The sequence below is a fragment of the Osmerus eperlanus genome, chromosome 1 (genome assembly GCF_963692335.1).
Source record: "Osmerus eperlanus chromosome 1, fOsmEpe2.1, whole genome shotgun sequence".
Taxonomy (NCBI): domain Eukaryota; kingdom Metazoa; phylum Chordata; class Actinopteri; order Osmeriformes; family Osmeridae; genus Osmerus; species Osmerus eperlanus.
Window position 1 is genome coordinate 5986450 of NC_085018.1, and position 25088 is coordinate 6011537.

The 25088-nt window shown below is 39.9% G+C and overlaps 1 protein-coding gene across 3 annotated transcripts in view; it reads right to left on the reverse strand.

Annotated features, from left to right (window-relative positions):
• LOC134016951 (plexin-A1-like) overlaps nt 1-10243 on the reverse strand; it is a 165308-nt gene extending 155065 nt beyond the window's left edge. For 2 of the 3 annotated variants that reach the window (XM_062456214.1, XM_062456200.1), the window contains exon 1: nt 8862-8983. The gene's annotated coding sequence lies outside the window, so the exon portion shown is untranslated. Of the gene's footprint in view, nt 1-8861; nt 8984-10174 lie in introns of those variants that run through there. The other variant, XM_062456207.1, reaches the window with a different exon arrangement.
• Between the last annotated feature and the right edge of the window lie 14845 nt (nt 10244-25088).

Genomic DNA, 25088 nt, shown 5'->3' on the forward strand with positions numbered 1-25088 from the left:
CAGATAAGACAAGACATTTCCTAAAACATAGCTTTACATATTCACATACAGCAGCATAAGCTCATAATAAAGCATAAAGCTTGCTGCGGCGTGTGATATTTGCAATGTACGGCCCGAGAAGGTCTTGCAAATAGGCTAAATGAGTCCTTGTCGGCTGAATCGATATCGCTCAAACAAGAACTCATCCGTGTGAAATAAAGGATCTTGGCTATTGGTATGGAAAGGTAATCGAACTAGAATATAGCTCCTTGGTCAACTGGGTCTCTCAAAAAGGGAGCTGCCACGTTATTTTCCGGGGGTGTGGCAAGCTTATCCAGCTACACTTACGTTAGCCTGCTCTGGAGCAAGTTAGTGCTAATTGATATGTTACTATGGTGATTTATCGAAAGTTGCTTCCACGAACCAAAAAGAGGGGCGTTTTTTATCTTAGCCTGAAAATTAGCTCGCTAAACCGCTTAGCGAGCTACGACGAATACCCCCCTGGTGTTGAGTAATAGAAGCTTGAACACAAGGAAAGTAAAAGTTTCTATTTCCGCCTAGATTTTGTTTTGAAAACAGAGGCCTGAAGAGGCCTAGAGGTGGTAGGTATTAGCTGGAAGACAGAATTGGACCACAGCTTGAAGCCTTACCCAATTCAATGCAGGACGCACAGACCTAGTTGGCTTTAGAGGGCTGTCACCAGGGCATGGAAGCTCCTATTGGGTCAAACAAGGTGTCAATCGAAAGGGCAGAGTGTAGCGGCCATCTTGACACTCTCCAATCGTAAATATTCTAATCACATCTCTTTCAATGAGCGATAGTGTGTTAGAGAGTGTAAATATTGAATTGGCGAAGGCAGAATGAAGCAACAACATCGTGACTATGTGTGGATATAATTCATTGTTTTGGACGAACTACTCGACATGGTTAGATAGTTTGGACCTTTGGGAATGTAACCAGTCCATGTTTGTTGGGATCTTTTGCATTCCTGGACCACGCTGAACCTTTTAGGGTGAGTAGAGTCGTTTGCTTTGTTTAGATATCGGTGACCGGGTGACTGGACAAAGACGTTGACTGACCTTGCTGTTGTGACTTGATCTTGAAATGGATTACAGCAATGCAAGTATGAGAATAGTAGCTCTCCAATGATGTATGGCATGTGTAGCAGTCTAAAAATATATATTTTAGTATTGAGTGCGCAGTAACTTGGGCAGGAGGGGGGCTCGGTTCTGGCCCACGGGCGGGTTTGGACCGGCAACAGGTTTTTAACCCTCGTGCTGCCTTCGGGTCACATGACCCAAAGGTTCACAACGAACCATCGTTGTGTTTACCCAATTTCACCCAATACAAAAACAAATTAAAATAATTTTCTTTTAACCATTGCAATGTGGGGGGGTCTGAGACAGCCCGACAGTTAAAAGAAAATGCTTCACTTTGTTTTTGTATGAGGTAAATTTGTCGCAATACGACAGTGGGTCACAATGACTGATGGGTCAGAATGACCCGAAGATAACACAAGGGTTAAGGATGGGAAAATAATGAAGAAATAATATATGAGAGAATATAGGTTGTGCCCGATAACTTCAACCAAAATAGACTTCTAACAAAACATTCGCAAGGTAGGCTATGCATATGGACTGTTTTTGCAAAGACATGAAAATATGACCTACTCCACATTTGCTGTGGTCAAAATACCAGCACTTCATTTACCAAGTTAGCATACTTTTGCAGCACACACATCTATACCCTGTAAACAAATGGAGTGTTTTTGACTTCTGTAACTTAATTTCTGTAGGCTTTGCCTGCTTTCCCGATATAATAGTCAAAATAGCTTTGGAATTAGCACAAGAGGAATTTGACAGACTAGAGTGGAAGAGGAAATAGAAGGTTAAGGGACTTGTCTTACATGGAAACAACGAGAGATGACTTCCTGATCAATGCCAGGCTGAACTTCCATTGACTGGTCTCCACAGATGAAGGAAGAAAGAAAACTAGGGAAGCCATACGGGTTGGATGGAATGCTGGGGAAAGGGGGTTTGGGAAGGGCTGAGACGTCTGGTGAGGTGATGTGTAGAATTGCTGACAGGCACGTTAGCATGCCAAAGAGGAAACTTCATCTGCTGAGGCTGCTTGTGTCGCGTTGGGGCCATGGCACAGGCTTGTGTCATGTCTAAGGTCGAGTCGGGGTTATCTTCTTAAACGTATCTGGTCTGAACAGCCTAACCCTTATCTCATAACGGAATCTGATGCTGGGGATTCAGATCACAAGGAATGTCAAGGATGTCGGAGTGTGAGAGTGGACTTGAGACCACTCTCACAGATATAAAATGGCAGTGGGTTTCTTATGTGGACTGTACACACAGACAAAGCAGTGTGCACTCATCAATTGTGAGACACCCACATACATATTTTCAACCGTACACTGATGTCACACTAGGCCTTCATCAACAAACTTGTCTTGCTTACTTTGAAGTTAGATTACACTTGCAAGCTAGTTGCAAACTACTGTAGCTGTCGATCATATATTTAGCTAGACGTACAACGTTCAGCAAATTAATTAATTGATGACAATCTGTCTCAGCTGGCAAGTTACAAGTTAGGACTTGCTATGGGAATATTGGTTCCCTAGCTAATTTTTGTATGATCTTATCTTTCAAGCTAAAAACACCTGGAACCAAATGTATCAAACTCTGTAAACTCCTCCGTAAAAGTATGCATACGGACACTGCCCATGCGACAGATATCACACGTTTGTCTTAATAGATTCCACTTGTGATTGTGCGCACGTAAACAAGCTTGTTGTCCACACCTCATCAAACTCCCATATTTGACCTTATATGGTTGTTGAAACACCCATATTTTTAGGTAGGTTTCTCAATAAACTTCTCAATTAACCCATTGTGAACAATGAATAATTCTTAAAGAAAAATGGCTAAGGCAACAACAAAAAAACTGTAAAAATTATTAACTTTACTGAATGTGAAATAGAGATCTTAATTAGCAAAATATGAGGAGCATCTTGTTTGGTGGCCTTTTGAACGCTGATGGAGTCAAATGTTTAGTTTACAAAAAAGAATTTATCAACCCATTGTGCCCTTATCGTAACATGTGCAGCCGATAGCACTGATTACATTTGGAAAGTATCAATGTACCTTGGGGACAGGCGGATCATGTCTTCCCACACCTCGGGCATCACACGATTTAGGGTGGATTGGCTTATTCCCAACAGCTCCCGCTGAAAAGTCCCAGTTGCAGAGAACTTATACAGTTGATGTGCTTGACTTTTGTGGGCATTCCAACACAGGGCCCAGCTCACTCAGTACAGAGATCAATAAGAATGGCTCTCGGATGTCTATAACAATTTATCAACCAGTCATCATTGTGGGCCAATAAATCGGCACGATCCCTCCTGCTGCCCTTAATCTCCCAGTGGCGATGTCTTCCAAAAGCGCTAAAGCACTGCGCACCAATAGCATATGACAAATATATTGGCATAACTCATTTGTGGCCCAAATTCACACAATTTCATTCTGGCTAAATAGGCTAAAGCGAGAAAATGGCAACAACAAAAAAAAAGATTAAAAAAGACATCCACAATTAACTCCCATTGTAGATCTAGTAAAACTGTCATTTGTTATGCATGCGCTTTCTCTCTGCCTTTCAGTTACCGCCATATCACATCTCAAAACATGGCGTACGCATGGGTTGTAAAGTGCGCAGATTCTCAAGTTTTTTCATAAATCTGAAACTTTGTGTAGAAACACCCATACACGTTTCTGTGCCAATTTTCATGTGTACATGCCTTCGTACATTTGGCCCCTGAACTAGTCAGGAGTCAACAAATGTGGTGGATCCCTAGGCTGAATTTACTGAACCTAACTTCTATTTGACCTCAAGCACAGACATCAGCTAGATGTGCTGAGACAGTTGCCACAAATGTTGTAAACATAGTTTTATCAATACTTTGTCTCCAACTTTACTTGTTATTTTACAAGGAATACAACATTTTGATAAATGGAGATCAGATTAACTGTATAACCAATTCAAAGGCTGAACATTCTTCCAGGAATCAGGTCTGAGCAGATCCACTGAGGCCATCGGCTCCGTATTTGGGGGCGCGGCCATTCCTCAGCAGTGGGAAAAGTATCAATAATCATATTGACATACACTTAAGTGTATGTACATACCAATGCAATACTCTTGTCAGTCCTTTCAGTATGAGTGCAATATAGGACCTGGGGGTGTTTGTGTACAATATTCAGACAGTCTCCCAGCTAGTTTACATTTCAACAAAACTAGCCTAATCAACAACCCTTTAAACAGAAGCAAACCATTTAAATAGCGCTCCAAACTGTGCCATTAAAAAGTACCTGCGGTTTATTTTCAATTTGCTGGCAGATTAGTGGAAGGCCGTATGATCCAGTGTTTTGATGTTGTCAGGACGGCAAAAGGTTTTTCTATTTTGAGTAGTCTTAATGCTTGTGCCCTTTTCAGCGAATGCTTCAAAACAGCACATATCCAGGCAGCTGTCACTTCGACACACAAACTGACGGAAGCAGGGGAGGGTCCTTTGAAGAATGGTTAAAAGTGGGCGATAAAAATAAACTGGAGAAAAGGAGGGGGAATTAATTATACATAACAGACCATTCGCTTGGATGAGTGTGGTGCAGAAAATCTTGGGACTGGATTCTCGAGATAACGGCTCTCTGCAGTAGTAGAAGTATTTATGCTTTGGTTTGGAGTGAGGGAGACATCTTGGTGCATGTTTTAAAATGTTTCTGGTATCATACATATCTGTCGTATCACAGCCCCCCCCCCCTCTTTGACACAATTGATAGATAGGAATTATTGCAGTCACATGCACAACATCCTTACAGCCATGGATGTCCAGAAACAGCTACAAGAATTGCTAGTTATTAGTAAGTATTACGAAGTGCTGGCATAAGCTTGTTAGAGAGTAAACAGGTAGCATTACCACTTTTGAGCCCATGTAATATTAATTCAAATTAAAATGCTGGTTTATACCTGTATTGACATACACTTTCAGCAGACTTGTGCAACATAGGCCTCATCCTAGTGTCAAACACTAAAGTACTTTGCAGTTGTCTACCCTGACACTGCCACACTCCATCCTCTCAGCCAGTTCTGTGTGTAAAGCAGGTAATTCTAATACAGACAGTCAGACACCAGTCATTCAAATATGCCTTGGAGGTATTGGAAGTGTGTTAGCAGGAGCTTTGCCTTGTAGTGAGGTCTTTTCCCCCTAACATTGGTTGGCGAGGAGTTAGCGACTGTAGCGTGAGTGGGGCCTCTGCTCGATTGAGATGGTGCTTTGCTTTAGCTGGTGGTGCTCTCTTTAGTGCTTTTTAATATCGCCGCTGCGCTGAATGGTTCCTAGCCTCAGGGACAGCAGGGACCCTTACAGAGACAGTCATAACGTTCAAGAAGCGGAAGGGGGAAATTGAAGAGAGGCATTGCTGAAAGGGGTGTTTGTAAGGGGAGGAAGCAAGAGTGAGAGCAGGATGGTAGGTAAGACAGGAGGAAGAGAGAAACGGGGAGAGCCAAGGTATGACAGAGTAATGGCAGAAAGAGATCACTAGGAGGGGATCGAAGGCGAGAAAGATGGAAAACGCAGAACATAAGAAAACCTGGTGGGTGTTGATGAATGACAGCAAGAACAAAAAAAAAAGACTGTTGAAGCTGGAAAATGAGCCACGCAGCAGCAGGGAGGGAAAAAAGGCAGAAAAGAGAAATGAATACGACAAGTCTCTCTCCCTAACCTCCTTACCGTGACTGACACAAATGAAAACTCATGTAATAAAAACATGTCCATCTCCACCGGGCATGATATGAAAGCAGATCCTCCATTACTGCAGTCTGTCGAGGAAGCCCCTCAATCATTTCAAAAGGAGGGCGAAATTAAACTGGTCGCATGGAGTCCCCCTGCATTCTCCAAAGACTCTGACATAACCTCATATTGGCTAGAGGAGGTATCTCCTTACACTGGCACTAAATACTTCCTACTCTCTGAGGAGAGAGAACCAAGACTGTATGTGGGGCTGGCAAGCAGGCAAGGGGCACTAAGTGTCACGGGTACCGTTGATTTTACCAGAACACCAAAGGATTCGCGTTAATGAGGCAAAACCCACAATTAGGAGACGTTTGATAGGGGTGTGGTGGGGGTGCCTGGTGTATTTAAGAACGCTGGAGGGTTGTGATGATGAAGAACTGGACTGCAGAGGGAGGGAGGAAGTGAAAGATGGAAGTGATGGAAGGGGAGTATGTGAGTGTCAAAGTTATGGAGGACTAAGACAAAGAAGGAAAGGCCAGAGGATAGGGTTGTCACACTGGTTTAAAATGCCTGCCTGTCAAGTTTGTAAAAGGAGCTGTTTAGTGCCAAGTCCAGTCAGATAAGGGACCAACATACAATGAATACACTACATGCATATGGTACAATGAAGGGAAGAAATCACTCAACTATACAGAATGAAAGGTATGCAGAGACAACTGTACAGAGACACAGAAGTTGCATTGTTCTACAGTGCAAGTAGAATAACCCTATTAGTAGTCCGTCTGGTATTGCACACCTACTTTTATAGCTTCAACTTGCAACATTTACAGATTGATTTTCCATTCAGCACTGCTGTTAAAGACCACATTCTGCTCATGGATTTGTGTACCAATTGTGAAAGGAAGTTTTGCATAATCAGTCATTGTCATTTCAGTTTGTCACATACTGAAATATATTCTGGGCTAGCTGTAAAGGCAGGTTTCAAAAGGAGCAAAGAGGATATGAATTCTAACTTTTGACATAGTCACTCAAGCTCTTTCAGTGCGAGTAACTAATGAAGTAAACAGGGCACACTTTATATATATATACTGTTATGTGAGAAGATTCATATCATAACTAAGGGAGAGGGAGAATTGCTGGTAATTTTCTGGCTGAGATGGTGCTTTCATATGAAATGCCATGCAAGGACACTGTTTTGAAACTGTAATGAGAAAAAAGATTGGAATTCTGAATATTTAGAATGTGAGAAGGCATTAAAACATACATGGTAACGACTCACAATTCCAAGACTGTCTATTTTATATCAAGACAAATGTAGCAGTTATTTGCATAATGGTGACGGGTGAATGACAATTCTAAAGCGCTCTGCATACAACTGATCGGAACCAAGTGGGTTAACGACAGTGAATCTTCGAAATGCATACGCTATCGAAAAGGTGAAAAAGTGGTAGACTATCACAAATACATACAATCTCTCCAAAACAAATTATGGTGGTCCCAGCTCACGCAAGCAGATCCACAAGTCATTCCACATTGGCAACATTGATAGTGCGTGGAGATTAAATAAGATACAGTCTTGAAACAGGTCTCCTATAACTCAATGTAGTTTATGCCTACGCCATTTGATTTTCAGATACTAGGTACATTGAATGGCTTACGACCAGACGACATGCCCTAATTGAAATCGGATGAGATATTACGAATTCAAATCAAGTTCTATTTGAAAAGCCCTTTTTTAATCAATGTGAGTCGGGTTCCGAGATGCCGGACTGAACCTAAATCAACCTAGTCAGTCACATTCAACTGGTTACTCCTCTTCCTTCAACATATTAGCCTACACATGAAATCCACTTCCGTCATAATGTTGGTTAGCGTAAATTGGGGATAGTTCGTAACTCATAAAATGTTAAATAATTCCCATTATATAGGCTAGACTAAAATTTCACAAAGAATCGTAAAATATGTACGACTTCATAGACATGGGCCTGATGCCTTAACACATTCGCTTGTCATGCTAATCAGATTTTTTCAAATAGTTAGGAAATAAAATCCAGCAATAAGACAATTTTCACTAGATGACATCCACTGCGTAGCCTACACCAGCACACCCACTGACAACCCTCGTCATTCTACTGCTTCTCAATGGGGAATTCAATCGCTGTCGAATAACAAAGCTTACAAATTGCATCTCAGTCGTTAGCAGATTAACGCCCTTTTCACACTACTACCACAATTTCTAATTATTTTAAAAGCTAATCGAGGAATCGATGATTTTTTTTCGAAGCAGAACACATCCCTTGAGAAATGCATCACTCAATTCTGTCCATTTAGTAACCTAGATGAGTAATTTTACGACTTTAATGATCGCTATAGACAACAAGGACGCATCCTAAGAATTTCTGTCTAAATACATGCATGAGCCCAAAAAACTACTCCACGCCGCCTCAGACAATTTCCCCTGTGACTGTCTGTCAGAGAATACCTATAATTATGTATGGTGGCATTCCTTCTCCGAGGCAATGCCACAGCCACAAGAACTTGTTCTAATGAAGTAACCAGCCTTCTGTAATTCCATGCGTTTACTCTAAAAAGTCCTTGAAAGTATTTAGTAAGAGAGAAAAAGAATGGCAAACAAAGCGCAAACAATAACCTCTGGTTTAAATTGTCCGTAAAGGTGGATCCTGGTTTCCATGTTCACTTGCTGTGGACAGTTTCTGAGAAATGATCCTTAGCCTTTTGAACACAATCTGAGATTCAACACCCTCAGTTTTAACTGAGACCAAGCAGTCTCCGGCTCTGAAACATTGCCAACTACAAATGCTGGAGTTCACTCATTCACACCAGCATACGCGGGTTGCCATTTATATTCACAAACGACAAATTAAAACGTTTAATCAGCTCGGTTTGGAAACCGTAAGACTCAATAAAGTCGTGGAGCTAACACCAAAGGAACCAAGCAAGCGTCTACCTAGTGTGTAGTCAAAGAAAACCAACGCTAAACTCGCAACATGGAGTGAAATCACCCACATTAGTGACAAAAACGCATCGCCCGTCCTATTGGAAAACCGTACAAAATCCTCGTAGAACTTACAAATTTAAGTGATCCTTGGATCAGATATCCTTGCCATTGTTAAATTCCAAAACTTAGGGACATTTCCATTCTTCTCACGGAGTACTACTGCTCGCTTTCGCGGCTCCCTTCGTGTGAACAGAGAGGAATGCAGCCCCTGGGTTCGAGGCACTAGAGCCTCGATGTGAACGGGAGCGAGCAGCCCATGGAATGCGCTATGTTGCGTCAGTGCCTCATAAAGCCTATGGAGGGCACTGTGTGGTGTATTCTGGTGTGGCGTCAGGTCAACATATAGATTTAAGGCCTAATTCACAAGCAAACAAGTAACTTATGATCAACTTTCTATTTTGTCATGAAGTGTAATATTATTTACTTTGAAGACTGCAACTTCGACTGTAGGCCTACTGTATTTCTAATTGATTCGTTTGGTGGGCAGGATTATAGCTAATGTCTTCGAATTCCCAGTTCATGAGTTTGAGAGATGAACTGGTGCTGTTGTTATATCATGTTTAACACAAACAGATATTACTGGTATGTCTCAATAGGTAGACATAACATTATTATTTTTTTTGAATATTCATCATTTACTGAATGAGCAAAGTGTGTATTGGGCTTTGTATTTGCATGGCTCCAAATATCACTCTGCAACGAAGCTTTTGGGATAACTTATTCCAACAGGCAGCTCACATTACAGATTGAACTCTTGTGATCTTGAGAAGAGCTAACAAGGCCTGACACTCACTACAACTCCTGGCCGTGTGTGTGTGACAGAGAGTTAGTTGAGTGAGTGAGTGGAAGTGAGAAAGAGTTTGTGTGTGAAACAGAGACAAAGTGCATGTGTATGTGAGTGTGTGAACCTGTTTGTGAGGGGGAAATAGGGCTACTCACTGACAAGCTTGAATTTAAGACAAATTCTAAATCCAATAAACTGTATATTGGCAAACATTTATTTATCTTGGTCCTGAATAAGACAACGTTTATAAAATGTGGTTCAGTGTCTCAAAATGTTATTTTCTGTGTGAATTCTGAATGGATTATTCTTTTGTATAGGCAAATGTATACTATCAAACATTGCTTTGGGTACATATACAAACATTTTCGATAGTTTCTATCATTTTGTCTTTAAATGACTGTCAGACGGAAAGGCACTGTCCTTGAAATGTCTCATGCTCTCTGAGCACTGCCTTCATGTACGTTAAACACAAACAAACATTAGAACATCCATAAACAAACTGTGATCCCCATGTGAAACCAAGGCATCAAACATCCCAAATTACTTTTCGTAGCAGTTTCCGTAAACCTGTGTATTCACGTCCTAAAATAAAATACCTTACCATCCAAAACAGAAAAATCCTTATCCAAAACTTAAGCAGACACTCCAAGGCCAGACTGCTCATGACCCCATAAAGCTAAAGTGCCTTGCTATAATACTAGCTAACAAGGTAGCCAAAGCCACAAGGTGACTAACAGCGAGCAGGTCATCATCCACCTAAGCCTGTCTGATAACTTGGTGATCACTTCAATCTCATTAAGACCTGCGCAAACAGGAAGCACAGGCAGTTGGGCCATCTGGAAGCTGCTAGTGGTAGCGAAGCATAGGTCTTAACTGACATTTAAATTGTTACTGTACAGAGGCAGCGAGCTGCACAAGTTGTACCGTCACTCTTAATGTTAACATGATGCAATATGGTGACCATATGGTAATGCAATATGTCCAGTCAGGACTGTGACAGATGTAATTGCTGATTGTTTATCCTGAGATGGGTAATACATGCAGGTTTTGTTTAAAGTGTATATAATTTTTACATGAATAAAATAAATGTCTTGCCTTATGTGATATGCGACTGAAACAAGCATTTACCTATTGATTGTGATTTTGTATTTCAGATGAAGAGGATGTGAGATTAACTAGAGGAGTAGACAATTTGTGTGTCAAGAGACAAGATGGGTAAAACAAAGTGTGGATGCCACGTTTTTGAATAAATAATGTTAATGTTAAGTAAGGTAACATGAGTTGAGAATATTTCCGTCTTACTTATTAATTCAGAATGCATTTCAGTTGCGGGAAGCTTTAAAAGGCTCAAGAGACTTGTTCTTTAAATTGCTGCAACCTTATAGGGCATCTCATTGGTAATGATTTAATGTGCATCTTTTCATATACCTCAGTAATCAATTAACGGTAAATCTATTCCTCAGGGAATATGTTTAGTCATTCCTGTTACATTAACATCCATTATTAGTGGATGATACATCTTCTCTAGATTCGAACTCAAGTCGTTTTCCCAGTCAAAATCTAATTGCATATTTGTGAGACGGTATCTGAAAATAGAGATGTTATGGTAGTTAGCTAGAGACTTCAGTTAACCCCCTCTTTTTAGAAGAACCGTCGAGAAGGGAAGCCACTTATTTCATCTGCAAAACTTGAAGCACACAATCATAATTAAAATCTGGGGTAAGCGAAAATAACCTAATTAGTGACAGACTTTTTTGACATTTCTCCTCTGGTTTCAAACACCTCGTTTGGCCTTTCTTCCACAGCCTCTGAAGTTTCTGCCTTAGGTGTGCGTCACAGGGAGGCTGGAAAAAGGGACATTTTGATTGAACTAGACACACTTCATTATTATCAAGATTACAGGAATTTGTGTTGTGACTTCTGTCTAAGACACATCAATATGTTGTTAACAGGGACTGTGGAGAGTGGTGGGAGTGAAGGAGAGGGTGATACCAGCAATATTCTTACCTAGACCTGATGAAGTTGTCAAAATAAAACAAAAGGAAAATACCAAAGACAAATGAACAAATGGCAATGTGTGATGGCTATTACACATCAGTATGACTTGCTTAATTGGCAAAGCGGGTTTGAAGAACATTTTGGATAGTGTCAACATGTCATTGATAAAGGGTAAATATTTCAACAACAAAAAAGCCTGTTAACCTTGTTACCTAAACTAACTTTTACCAACAGAACTTTTATCTAGACTGTTCACATCCTGGTCCACTTAACAAGGTGGTAATGCCTAGAGATCCTGGTCAGGGAGTGTTGGTGTGTTGTGTTCAATGATTGCATTTAAATAATTATTTGTATAGTAGGCTATTAATTTAATAAACCTAGGAGAGGGACTGAATTAGCATTATAAGGGGCTCTGAGTAAACAGGTGATAAACATAATGGTTAATTATTGTCTTTCTATACTAGTAAATGCAGGGAGTCGGGTGGCTGAGCGGTTAGAGAATCAGACTCGTAATCAGAAGGTCGCTGGTTCGATTCCTGGCCGTGTAAAATGACGTTGTGTCCTTGGGCAAGGCACTTCACCCTACTTGCCTCGGGGAGAATGTCCCTGTACTTACTGTAAGTCGCTCTGGATAAGAGCGTCTGCTAAATGACTAAATGTAAATGTCTAAATGTAGTAAATGTTGAGACTGATGCAATTCTCAGATTGTGCTCGACGAGGTGTACATTATCACCTGATAATGGTCAATGCGCAGGAGTCAGGTGGCTGAGCGGTTAGGGAATCGGCCTAGTTATCAGAAGGTTGCTGGTTCGATTCCCAGGCCATGCAAATGATGGTGTGTCCTTGGGCAAGGCACTTCACCCTACTTGCCTCAGGGGAATGTCCCTGTACTTACTGTAAGTCGCTCTGGATAAGAGCGTCTGCTAAATGACAATGACAATGTAAATGTAATTGTAACACTTAATTCTTTCTGTAATGATCTCTATAAAATATATATATAAAATAATAACAACTAACGAATGGCTGGTATTTCTAGGAGGAATGATACTGGGCACAAAGATACAGTTTGAACATTTGACATTTATTCATAATTATCAGTATCAGTATGTGGTGTATGTAGTGGGTGTAGTGTTTTGAAGGGCAATGCTCAAGCACTCAAGAGTTGTTGTCCATGAAGAAAAATAAAAGAAGAAAAAGTTATCTGCAGACCTACTACCCGGGTAGTGTAACTAACGTTGGAGATCTCAGTAAAACAAAAACATGAATGCACAGTCCTATCTGTTTTCTCTCCGAGTCCACGTGCGACAGGAGCAGCATCCACCGGATGACGATAGGACTTCAGTACGATCCAATCCACAGTCAATTTACACTGGGAAAAAAAACAATCTGCACATAGCAAACAGTAACAGTTCGATATTAGTTATCAATTCAACTTATCCAAATATCACACAAATCATCCTCCCTAATTGTATCCCTTCCCATGGTAACGCTGCAACATAGCCATGCTACAGCGAGAGACAACAAAAAGGCCTGACTACAAAATGCGGCCGGTTCTCTCATTTACTGTTGCTAATTCGCATTTTGTTCAACAAAACCACCTAGTCTAAATGCAAAACATACCCCAAAGTAAAATAAAAAATCGTTATTTCTTTACAATAGGTAGTTACTCATTCTAGCAGCACAATATCACCACGTGTTATCTGGCACGTTACACATGAGCAAAATACATTCTGACCATTTCAATAAAATACAAAACTATAACTTCACATATCAGCATATATATATATATATATATATATATATATCTCCGATTGGTTTTAAACTAATTCTTTCAAATACATTTGGTTTCCACTCAAAACTATATATTTCTGTTCAAATTCAATTATATTTGTTTCGACCATGCTAGGGCTACTAAGCTAGCTACAACATATCACCACGATGTCACGTTAAAAAGAAAACTTACCGAAGACATCAGATGAAAGAACAAAACAAAATGTAGCTTCCACTTCTTATATAATTAATTCTTTACTGATGAAAGTAACTACTATCTCAAATTATTATATTATAACTTAATTCTTTGATTTTGCTTCTGCCTGTTCGTGTCAACAACTCTGCTCTTTTCGTATGCTCTCCTTCTGTACTCTAGAACTTTTTCTTTTTAACCTGAACACCCTGTTACAGCGTCCACTCGTGGATATAAAGGGGTATTGCACTAGCGTGTCTTGTTAACCAAAAACAATGCAGCTCCAATCACGTAATTATATTCGATTCTATGTAAAAGTTACATATGTTACATAATGTAATGTCTACCAGTATTTCAAATAGTAGCTACATTACAGTCAGTAAAGAGGTTATTGGAGCCTATACAAGTCTGATGCCTACAACTATTTTTTTATGGGAGTCAACAAACAATGTACATATTAAGACAGAGTCGGCTTAAAAAGACCTAGACCAGCTGTGATGCCTGCATACTAAAAGCAACGGGGAGGTGTGCAGCGGGTATAGGCTATATCTGCTGGTTACTTGTTGAATAACTGCTGTGAAATTGTAGTAATTAACTAGAGAGGGTACAATTTCTGGGGAAATTGTAGGGTGTGCTTGCTTGCGTCGGTTGCACAGGGGTCCGTTTTTGAATGACATTTTTACAACTGATTTCTGTATATTTTATATGAAAATGCATACTTATTATTTATAAAGATTAAATAGATTTAAAAGCATTTTTTTTGCTGGGCCAGTCAAAACTCTCCTCCGAGTTTTGACTGGCCCTCCCTCATGCAGGATTGACAGGAACAGAATGTGAGGATGATCGTGTGCGCCTTTAAGCCTACAAGTATTTTTTTGTTGTTCTTTGAATTAGTCAATTATTTTAAATACAATTAAAATTCATTATTTCATAATCATTTAGTTTTTATAGGCTGTATTAATCTATTAAAAATAGAGTCGGCTCTTCAGATATGCCAGCCAGCTCCCGACGTTCACCTTCAAGAGCCGGCTCTTAGAGACGGATCGTTCGCGAACGACCCATCACTACTGCCCCGGTAAATTGTACTACTACGGTACAGTACTAGTAGACTACTGCTGTGTTCGTCTTGGTAGCGATTGCGTTGGTTGAATTGGATTTAACGTTCCGTTGTACGGTTTAGGCTGAAATAAATTATTTTCATGAACAGATTGACAACGTTTAGGCTGTGGCAATGAAGTTCAGGTTAGTAGTTAGATAGACTTTTGATTTAAGTAAGGGGAGTGCCGAACATGTTCTGTCGCCGTTTGACTTCCTACAGCTGTGTAGATGTTTTTGTAGTGTCTCGCGTAGGCTACAGCGTTGCAGTGAGCAACACTGGTTTGAAACCACAGGTAATTATAATTTCACCCACAAATCGTTTACTTGTAATGTAATGTCATAATAAATCCTACAACGAAAATGTATTTGTGAGGAATGTTTATTTTAAAGATTGAAAACAGATGCATCATAGACCACTGTAGTATGTGTTGCCCGGGCAACAGAGACTAATGTCATGATGCTAATGCTTCAGTGAAATAGTAGACTACCGTTTCCAAAAACGGTAGTAGATGTGGGCCTACTTCCTTAATAATATCAGCTAATATTGTACATTACATTTCATAATTGTGTTTCACATCACAAAGTAAAATGAGTAAATAGTTATCACCCTGGCCTCTTTGCTTGTGGCGTTCCTGCAGCTGCCTTGCAGTAAAGCTATAGTTAGCCTAGCTATCCCCCAAGTTAACAGATGTGAAACGAATGTTCTGCTACAGGTAGTCACGCGTGTTTTCGTGACGTTAGTGACGTTAGTAACGTCAGTGACTGTGGCTAGCAAATTAGCCACCGTTAGCTTCACTTTTCACCACAAAAACGCAATTTCTACTTAAACCATGCAACGGAACGTAAATAAAAATACAACCAACGCAATCGCTACCAAGACGAACCTTTTGACACCGCCGTTGTATGTAGTCCAAATATTGACTGATCCTTAGGGGGGCGAAAGTAAACAATAATAAATAAATAAATATATATGTGAGAGAACAAAGGTTGTGCTCTCGCCGAAGGCTTGAGCACACCCAATAATATATATGTGAGAGAACAAAGGTTGTGCCCTTGCCGAAGGCAAAGCACACCCAATAAACGCACCGATAAATGTGAATGAATTCTCGAAGTTGAAAAGCACAGGGAGTTGTTGTATGACCCCCAGCAACAATTTTACAAGGACAACGTAGACAAGGATCAATTCTGGGATATAGCCAATGCCATGTTTATGTACCATGTCAGCGTAAAGGAAAGCTCAGAGTAGCAGAAAGGCTTGGTGACCGGCACGGAGAAATGCGCGTCTGGTGTGAACAGCTTTTGCTCAGTCGTAGCCGATTGTGGCGCAGAACCAACGTCAAACTCTGATGTTGACCCATCATCATTTTGCACCCTTATTTAATATTGAAACAACGTTGAAAAACCAACGCGATTCTAACGGCATTTCCACCAATATTACTATTGAAACAACATTGAAAAACCAACCAAAATCAACGCTATTCTAACGGTATTTCCACCAATATTACTAGTGAAACAACATTGAAAGATCAACAAGCTATTCTTTTCAGCAGCAACCCAGTCATCTCGTTGTCCCGTTTTTATAGGAAATTTAAACTTGTTGACAACTTGTCAGGGACGTTGCCAGGACATTATTTCTGGGGGGGCCAGCTCTGGCCAGTCTTTTATTTGGGGTGGCACTTGATTGTCAAAAACTAGTATTTAAAAACTCACACTGCATCACTCAGAGCAGCAGTTTTCTAACGGTATCCAGTGGTTAGCTGCTAGTCTCCATTGAAGCGCTGTCAGAATGCAGGTACGTTGGTTTGTGTCTTGCGCTGTTGATGGGGGCGTGGCCCAACATGTTGCGAATATGGGGCTTGTAGCATATGTGACAAATACCAATATAAGACGACTTTATAAAAATAAAAATACTAATGCATTTATTTCAGCTTTATACCGTTTCTGTCCAGGAAGGTTTAAAAAAAAAAAAAAAAACGTGGCCACGCCCCTGCAACTTGTTCTTCCTCAATCTCGATGAACAGCCAAACACAGCACATTTACATTTAGTCATTTAGCAGACGCTCTTATCCAGAGCGTTTACAGTAAGTACAGGGACATTCCCCAGAGGCAAGTAGGGTGAAGTGCCTTGCCCAAGGACACAACGTCAGTTGGCATGACCGGGAATCGAACTTGACGAATGAAAATTCTAGAATGTTCATCAAAAAAGGTCTATAGAAATCGAACGTTTTTCAACGTTAGCCAACTCTGATATTTCTAGTCCGCTCAGCTCATAGAACCAACACCGACTTTTCTTTGGCTGATGAGCTATTAGCTCGAAAGCTAACGTTATGCTAGCAAGATTCTAAGGCAATAACATTGTTTATTATATGGCAACGACAGTACGAGCGTTCTGATTGGCTAATGGGTAGTCATGCCAGCCGCGTATTGACCTCATCGCCGGTCCTCGGCCTGATACGGATTATTATTGCCCTCCTCTGACGTCATCTTCAAAATGAGCAATATCGAGGAGTCAGCTGAGTTTTACTATCCAGACGATACGACATCAACAGCGACGAAGAAATAGTTAACTTTCTAAAAGAGTCGTTATTTGGGTTGGAATTAAATCCATTTTAGCAGAACCGTGTTGTCCGCTTTCTATCAAAAGGAATTGGTTGCTAGGCAAAACCTGAAACACACCGTGAGAAGACTTGAGAGCTAGCTACAATTAGCCTACCATTTATTTTCATTTACAAAATGAAAAGAGCTAAAAATGCCATATAATAAACAACTTACTAACCTCGACCGTTCGAGCTCGCTATTGCTCGGTTGATATGTTAAAGCCTCAGTTTGATATATGGCACGCAAAATAGATGTGTAAACCCGTGTCATAGATACGCAGAAGTATGAGACTGGGTTGGCGGAGCGGACGCCATGCCAACTGCTGAGTCTTCTGCCTCTTTGTTAGGCTGTCACTCATAACTCCCGCCTCTGAGTTGAAGCCACGCCCCCTACGCAAAATCGGGGCCAAAAGTCTGAAACTGAAAATCAGATCTGAAACTGAAAAATAAATGGAAAAATAAAAATAATGAAAAAATTATAAATAAATTGAAGCCGTAAAAAAAAAGTTTTTAATCTGAAAACATTAAATGTGAAACTATGTGAACATCTAAAAGTGAAAAATGAAAATTAATAATTTATTCAAAATAATTCCAGACTTTAATCGAAATTGTATTCAACTTGAAAAAATAATTGGTAAACTTATTTTTTCTTTGAATTCATGGTTTTATTTTTCACGTTTTTGCCCAAAACTTACATTTTCAATGTCAAGCTTTAGTTTTTCAACTAAAGATTTTTGTTTTTAATTAACCCTTGTGTTATCTTCGGGTCATTCTGACCCATCAGTCATTGTGACCCACCGTCGTATTGCGACAAATTTACCGCATACAAAGACAAAGTGAAGCATTTTCTTTTAACAGCTAGGCTGTCTCAGACCCCCCACATTGCAAAGGTTAAAAGAAAATTATTTTTATTTGTTTTTGTATTGGGTAAAATTGGGTAAACACAACGATGGTTCGTTATGAACCTTTGGGTCATGTGACCCGAAGGCAGCACGAGGGTTAACAAAACATTTGGCCCTGATTTATCTCCATACATAATAACCCTAACCCTATCTGTCCAACCAGTGGACAGATAAACTTAAAAGCAACATGGAGCGATCCAAAGAGTCGGCTGTGTGGAGATATTTCACGCTTGCCACGCCAACTAGTTTGTCGCGGCTGTTTGCAATGTCTGCAAAGTAAATGTTTTGAGGGGTGGTGGTAGTAGCTACTGCAAAGTACAATACTACCAATTTAATCAAGCACATCCAAAAGCAAAATGCTAGGAGCACGCTGAATTCCTGCAGCTCAACGACTCTATTATACTGTAGAATCTACAGTGTAGATTAACCCGTTAACCAGTTAAGGAGTAACGTAACACATATGTAATCGTTCGAATGCGGGTCTCACAGCGTAACGTCGCGATTTTCGAAAATTCCAACTGAATATTTTCCGATGGACAAAAATTATCCGACAAACGCTGTATACTTCAATATGTACTAATGAGAAGGCTAACAGGTAACACTAGCATGCTAGTAGCATTGCTACGAGTATTATGCTTGCTGTGGGGACCGTCGGAAATATTTAGACCTCACGCATCTAAAGGTTCGGTTAACTCATGCTGCTGACAAATGACATCCGATCCGATCTTAATATCGGATCGGTGCACCCCTACTTTAGGAAGTATACTTCATAAACTAAAAGTGCACTACACAGGCTACTTTACAGTATTCAAAAGTAAACTTCAAATACACTATAATTGTACTTTAAAGTGTACTAAATGACCTAAAAAGTGGGCCAATTCAGTTTACTTAGTACAAAAATAGTATTTAATAAGTACACTGCTAGTATACTTTAGGTACCATGATAATAGTATACTTTTTATACTTAAGTATACTTACAAATTCAACTTGAAGTATATATATCAACCAAGGTATGCAGGTCACAAGCACTTTACAGGCTCTATTTAGGAACCTGATGTTTAAGTTTATGTCTCGACTTGATGAGTCACAAAACTGTATTATAATGATGCTCACGAGTCCCAGGTGCAGCTCGGTCAGATATCAATCATATCTGTGGAAACATTGGTATGGGTGCCTTTTAAGACTCATGAATAATAGTATATTTGTATGTGTTTATGTATCTGTTTTCTTTTTTCTTTATGGTGTATGTCTTGCTATTGGGTCTAGAACCTAATAAAGTTTAATAATATACTTCTTTTTTGTAAGGAATGTCACTGTCCCAAAATCAGTATCAAGATTTTCACGAACAGTAGCGCCGGCCGCAGCCTGTGGCGAGTTGAATAGCAAATGGCTGTGAGATGATCGCGTCAAATAGACATAATCTTCAAACAGTATATATAATTTGACACTATGTTTAACATCAAGACTAGCCAGCTATCCAGCCATGTCATTGTCCCCAAGTTAAGATTTTCACAAACAAAACTAGAAAGGTACATTTCCTGAAGAAAATGTGTGTGTTTGCTGAATGCACTTGAATAATGAAGGTTTTACAAAGATTTAAAAAGAGGTATGTGCTTTAAAAACTAAATTGTGAGAAAAAGTATTAAAAGTATATCTGTCATTATTATGCATTGCGATATTTTCTTACTGTTGATAAAAGATTGATGAAAAGAGTATCTTATTTATTTTCATACAATTAAGAGGGTTAAAAGTATTAAAGAATGAAAGACTGAGAAACAGAAAAAAGTTTGAAGTTAGAAAAATGAGCAAATATAGTGATGAAGAGTATATTGCATACCAGTTATCAATATCATATCAGACAAAAGTATGTCAGCAGTATGAAGGTGAAAAGTATTGCTTTGAAACCAAAATGGTGAGACAGTGTTAAAAGTATATCTGTCATTATTATGCATTGCAATATTTTCTTGCGGTTGTAAAAGGAGAAAAAAGAGTGATGAAAAGGGTATCTTATTTAATTTCATAAATGTTAAAGCGTTATGTTAGAGCTCAATGCTCTTAAGACAGTCACCCCCATCACCCTGTGCGACTCCCCAGTCAACCCTGTTGAGTCCTTCCGCTGCCTGGGCACTATCCTCTCCCAGGACCTCAAGTGGGAACTGAACATCAGCTCCCTCACCAAGAAAGCACAACAGAGGATGTACTTCCTACGGCAGCTGAAGAAATTCAACCTGCCAAAGACAATGATGGTGCACTTCTACACAGCCATCATTGAGTCCATCCTCACCTCCTCCATCACCATCTGGTACACTTTTGCCACTGCCAAGGACAAGAGCAGACTGCAGCGTATCATCCGCACTGCTGAGAAGGTGATCGGCTGCAATCTGCCTACCCTTGTGGACCTGCACACCTCAAGGATCCTGAGGCGAGCAAGGAAGATTGTGGCCGACTCCTCCCAGCCTGGACACACTGTTTCAGCTACTCCCCTCCGGCAGCAGGCTGCGGGTCCATCAGGACCAAAACCTCACGCCACACAAACAGTTTCTTCCCATCCGCTGCTGGCCTCTTCAACAAGGCCAAGGACTCACACTGACTTGACCACTTATCACTTTACCTGCACAAGACACCATGCCATATTGCACTATGTTGCCCTATTTGTACTATAGCCATTTTATATTTTATTTCATTCTAAATTTTACATTTTTAGCCCCTTAGTATGAGTTAGACTTGTACACTTCTTATTTAAGATTCTTATATGTTTAATGTGTGCACCTTCCTGCCACAGTAAATTCCTTGTCTGTGTGATGTTTTAATGTTTCTCATTGAAATGCTGCTGCAAAAAAGCTGAACTATTGTGGGTAGTAAATAAGATCATTCTACATCTAACCAGCAGATCATTTCTTGCAAGTGTGTCAAAATTGTATTTTTACAGACTGTATTAACATCGTAAGCGTGAATAATTCATACATCGTCATCGTCGTCCATCTTTAGCCGAAGCGAAGCTAGAGGATGCAATGGGAGATTTCCTAAAGTAAGCTAGATCTACTGCTTCAAATTGAAAACGGAGACAATCTTTTGATTAAAGACAAGTTCCTTAACCTCTGTTGTCAATATCGCCAATAAAAAGTAAATACTCTTCTGTTACAAAGCATTTGTTTGTAGGTAACGAACGATAGTTATTTCTGGAAAAACATGTGACCTGACGCCTGTTCCATAAAGGCCTCTCAAAAAAGTTGGACTTAAAGTCCCAAACCTGACTTGAATTAGTTTAATTAGTCAAGCGGGGCTAAAGCGGTTCCCACACTCACGCACTCCTACTAATTCAAGTCAGATTTAAGTTGTCAAGATAATTGCACGTGCACCCAATTCTTAAACAGCCCGAGAGGTAAAACATGGATCATACAATCCACCACGGCAAAAGCAATGCACACGGCCACGTGACTTCTTCCAGAAAGAACGTTACCTTTAACGCCTGGGACACACTGTCTGCGATCGGCTGCGATCTGCTGCGACGCGCCTGGAAGCGCCTCCTTTTTTCTTTCGGCGTCCATGTTATCAAATGGGACCGACCACACTGGCTGCGATCGCCTGCGATCTGCAGCAATCGTTTCGGCAGCTGGTCAAATTTTTTCGCAAGACGCTTGCGAAATCGGCTGCAGGATGATGAAATACACCATATTAGTTGATATATTTGAATAAAAAAACATGTTATTAAGATTTTACTCCATTAATTGTAGACTACGGTGAACATTTGTAAAGTAGACTTTATAATTACACAATGTTGGTAACGAACGTCCTTTACATGTGGTTACCCTGATGAAAACGAATGAAAATAAACGGATTGATCCGTTGAGCTAGCATGCCCGTAGTTGTTTTGTTTGTTTGAGAGAAACGAGTTGTCATGCGTTGCACACAACACACAAGCAGACATAGTCTACCGAGAGAGAACCCCCAAGTCGATTTCTAAAATCAGCATCAAATGAATTCTCGAAGTTGAAAAGCACAGGGAGTTGTTGTATGACCCCCCAGCAACAATTTTACAAGGACAACGTAGATAAGGATCAATGCTGGGATATAGCCAATGCCATGTTTATGTACCATGTCAGCGTAAAGGAAAGCTCAGAGTAGCAGAAAGGCTTGGTGACCGGCGCGGAGAAATGCGCGTCTGGTGTGAACAGCTTTTGCTCAGTCGTAGCCGATCGTGGCGCTGCGCGGCGCGTCCAGGCGCTTCGCAGCCAGTGTGTCCCAGGCGTAAGCCGTATACTATGATAGCTCTTATCCACCGCTTCATCAAAATAAAATGACACGCCATGATTGACGTGAACAACAGGCTACGTAGGTCGAGGTCCTTTTTTAGACCTTTACTTCGTTGATTAAAAAACAGACACCCTCTAAACACATCTAAATTGACTTTTTGGACTAGCCTACTATTTTTTGAATAGCCTACTATTAATCAATACATTATCCAGTAGCCTAACTTTTTAACATGGTTTTTGTGTCGGGAAAATGGAGGATAGATGTCCTATGGATTTAGGTTCGTTTTGCAATAGGCTACTGTTAACAATTATATAGCTATGATAATTATACTAATTTAGATTGAGATATAGGCCTATGCCTGATGCCTAAATATTTGAAATCACAAACTACCATAGCCATACATTTAACGGCTATGGTGTGTATCAAATCATTGTTCATCATTGTTTAATGCATTAGGCTAAATGTTGTAGCCTATGTAGGCTATATATTATTTAAATTGAATTTCTATAAATGTAGCCTACATATTGAACTGATGAGAATAATAAAATGAGAATGTCCGTGGTAAATCATCGTTTTCCCGTTGGGTCAGTGTTACAGGAAGGTCTGGTTAAGCAAGAACACGGTCTAAGCCTGACAATTAGTCTGGCTTATTTGGTAAACTCGCTTTATGGAACAGGCCTCTCGTTTCGCCGTTCTATGGCAGCTATGATGATAGTCGTAGCGTTGTAAGCACTCGTCACTAGAATGGCCATAACTTTAAAACAAAAGATCATATTTCGAATCTGTCTGCTGTTCTACATCGCCCACATAATAATTATGTATATTTCACAAACTCTAACATTGCCTGTATGTTGTATTGAAAGTGCTCGAAAATTGAAGGTTGTCTAATGTAGTATGGTGGACTGAGAAAACATATTTATTAGTCCAAGCGGAGCCAGCGGATGTCGTGGGAGATTTCCTACTGTGTTAGATTTACTGCTTCAAATTGAAAACGGAGAAGATATTTAGAGTTAAGACAAGTTTCTTAAAGACCGAGACGGCAGTGAACTTGTTGTCCAACTGTGAAATCTTCATAATGTGCTTCGGGAGTTGACTTGTGCTAGACTAAAAATTGCTGTAGGATACTGTGCATGCTTTCCAAAAAATTCAAAATGCCTTAGTATACATGATAACATTTCAGCATCTGTTACATATTACTGGTAGCTTCTGACTGCTGAGGTAAGATAATTGATAGGTAACATTGTGATGTTACAACCATTTTAGAATGCATAGTATAGAGGTCATAAAATGCTAAATGAAAACTTACTCTCCCTTTTCCCATTTGATCTCCTCCAAACCTGTAACAGGGGTATACATTCTATACCTACATTTGTATTTTGTCATACACCATGAAATAACATGGACTTTTCCAATGATCTTTCAACACTTATTTTGTATCTATACATGTAGACTTGAGTACAGTGGAAATGACAAAGACTTAAAAAATGGCAACACTTTACATTAAGGTTACATTACCTACCATGTTACTACTCCTTCTGTCCATGTGTCCAACTGTCCAAGACACTGAATCCCAAATTGTTCCCGAAAGACAGACCAGTGCCTTGCATGGCAGCTCTGCCACCATTGTGTGAATGGTTGAATAAAAGGCAATAATGTATTTACATAGGCCTATGTGTGCTATGTAGTTGCAATTCAATACACAAGTGAAACTTTCCAGTAATAAGTGGATGTTAACATCTATCTTGTGACCTCTTAAGGCCTGTTCACACCAAGGACAATAACAAGAACTATAACAAGAAGTATATTTGTGTCCACACCAACCTCGACAATTAGCTTCTCGCAATGTTGTCTTTCATTTCAAATGCGCGGGCACTTTAAATTTGGATGGATTCGGATTGGTTATCAGTATTTTATCGTTCATCAGCTGGGGAAAAAAATATTTTTGAAAGTGATCCCAACTATATTGTTACGCTATATAGTTGTCGTTATCATTGTGGTGTGGACTCTGCTATTGTTTTAAAATATAGAACGATTCTAAGAAACTGTATCTTTATAGTTATAGTAAATTATTGTAAATGTAAATGTAGTTATCGTTCTTGGTGTGAACGGGCCTTTACACTCATCCCCCATATTGTGCCTTTTTGCACTTTTGCAATAAGCTAAACCGCTAACACTTTAAATTAAATTCTGTCTGAATTCCTATTTACCCACAACTTGATGTTGCTGAAAGAATACCAACAGGTCTGCGTTGTGCAAAAAAGGTGTTTCTTAAAGTCTAGGTTGAAGAGGACCAGAGATGGGCAGTATTTCAATTACTTGTATTTGAAATACACATTTCAAGACTTTTGAGTATTTTGTAATTTGTAAAGGCCGATAAAAAATCTAATGTAATTTGTAACAAAATACTTTAGAGTGGAGTAATTTTGTATTTAAAATACTCGAAATACTTTCTCGATGAATCAAAAAACAGTTCACGAGTTCAGTCTTCAGATCAAAGCTGAGTTAGAGACCCTTCGTTTTCTGGAGGACACCAGAAAAGACCTGCTTTCTCTTCAGCAGTACCAGTGGCGGTTCTACATTGAATTACACCCCCCCCCCCCCCCATTGAAATCAAAAGGCTGTTATGGTAAGACCGATTATGTTCTATACAGCTAAAACAGCCTGGGGTCAAATTGACACCAAACATAATAGGAGGGTTACATA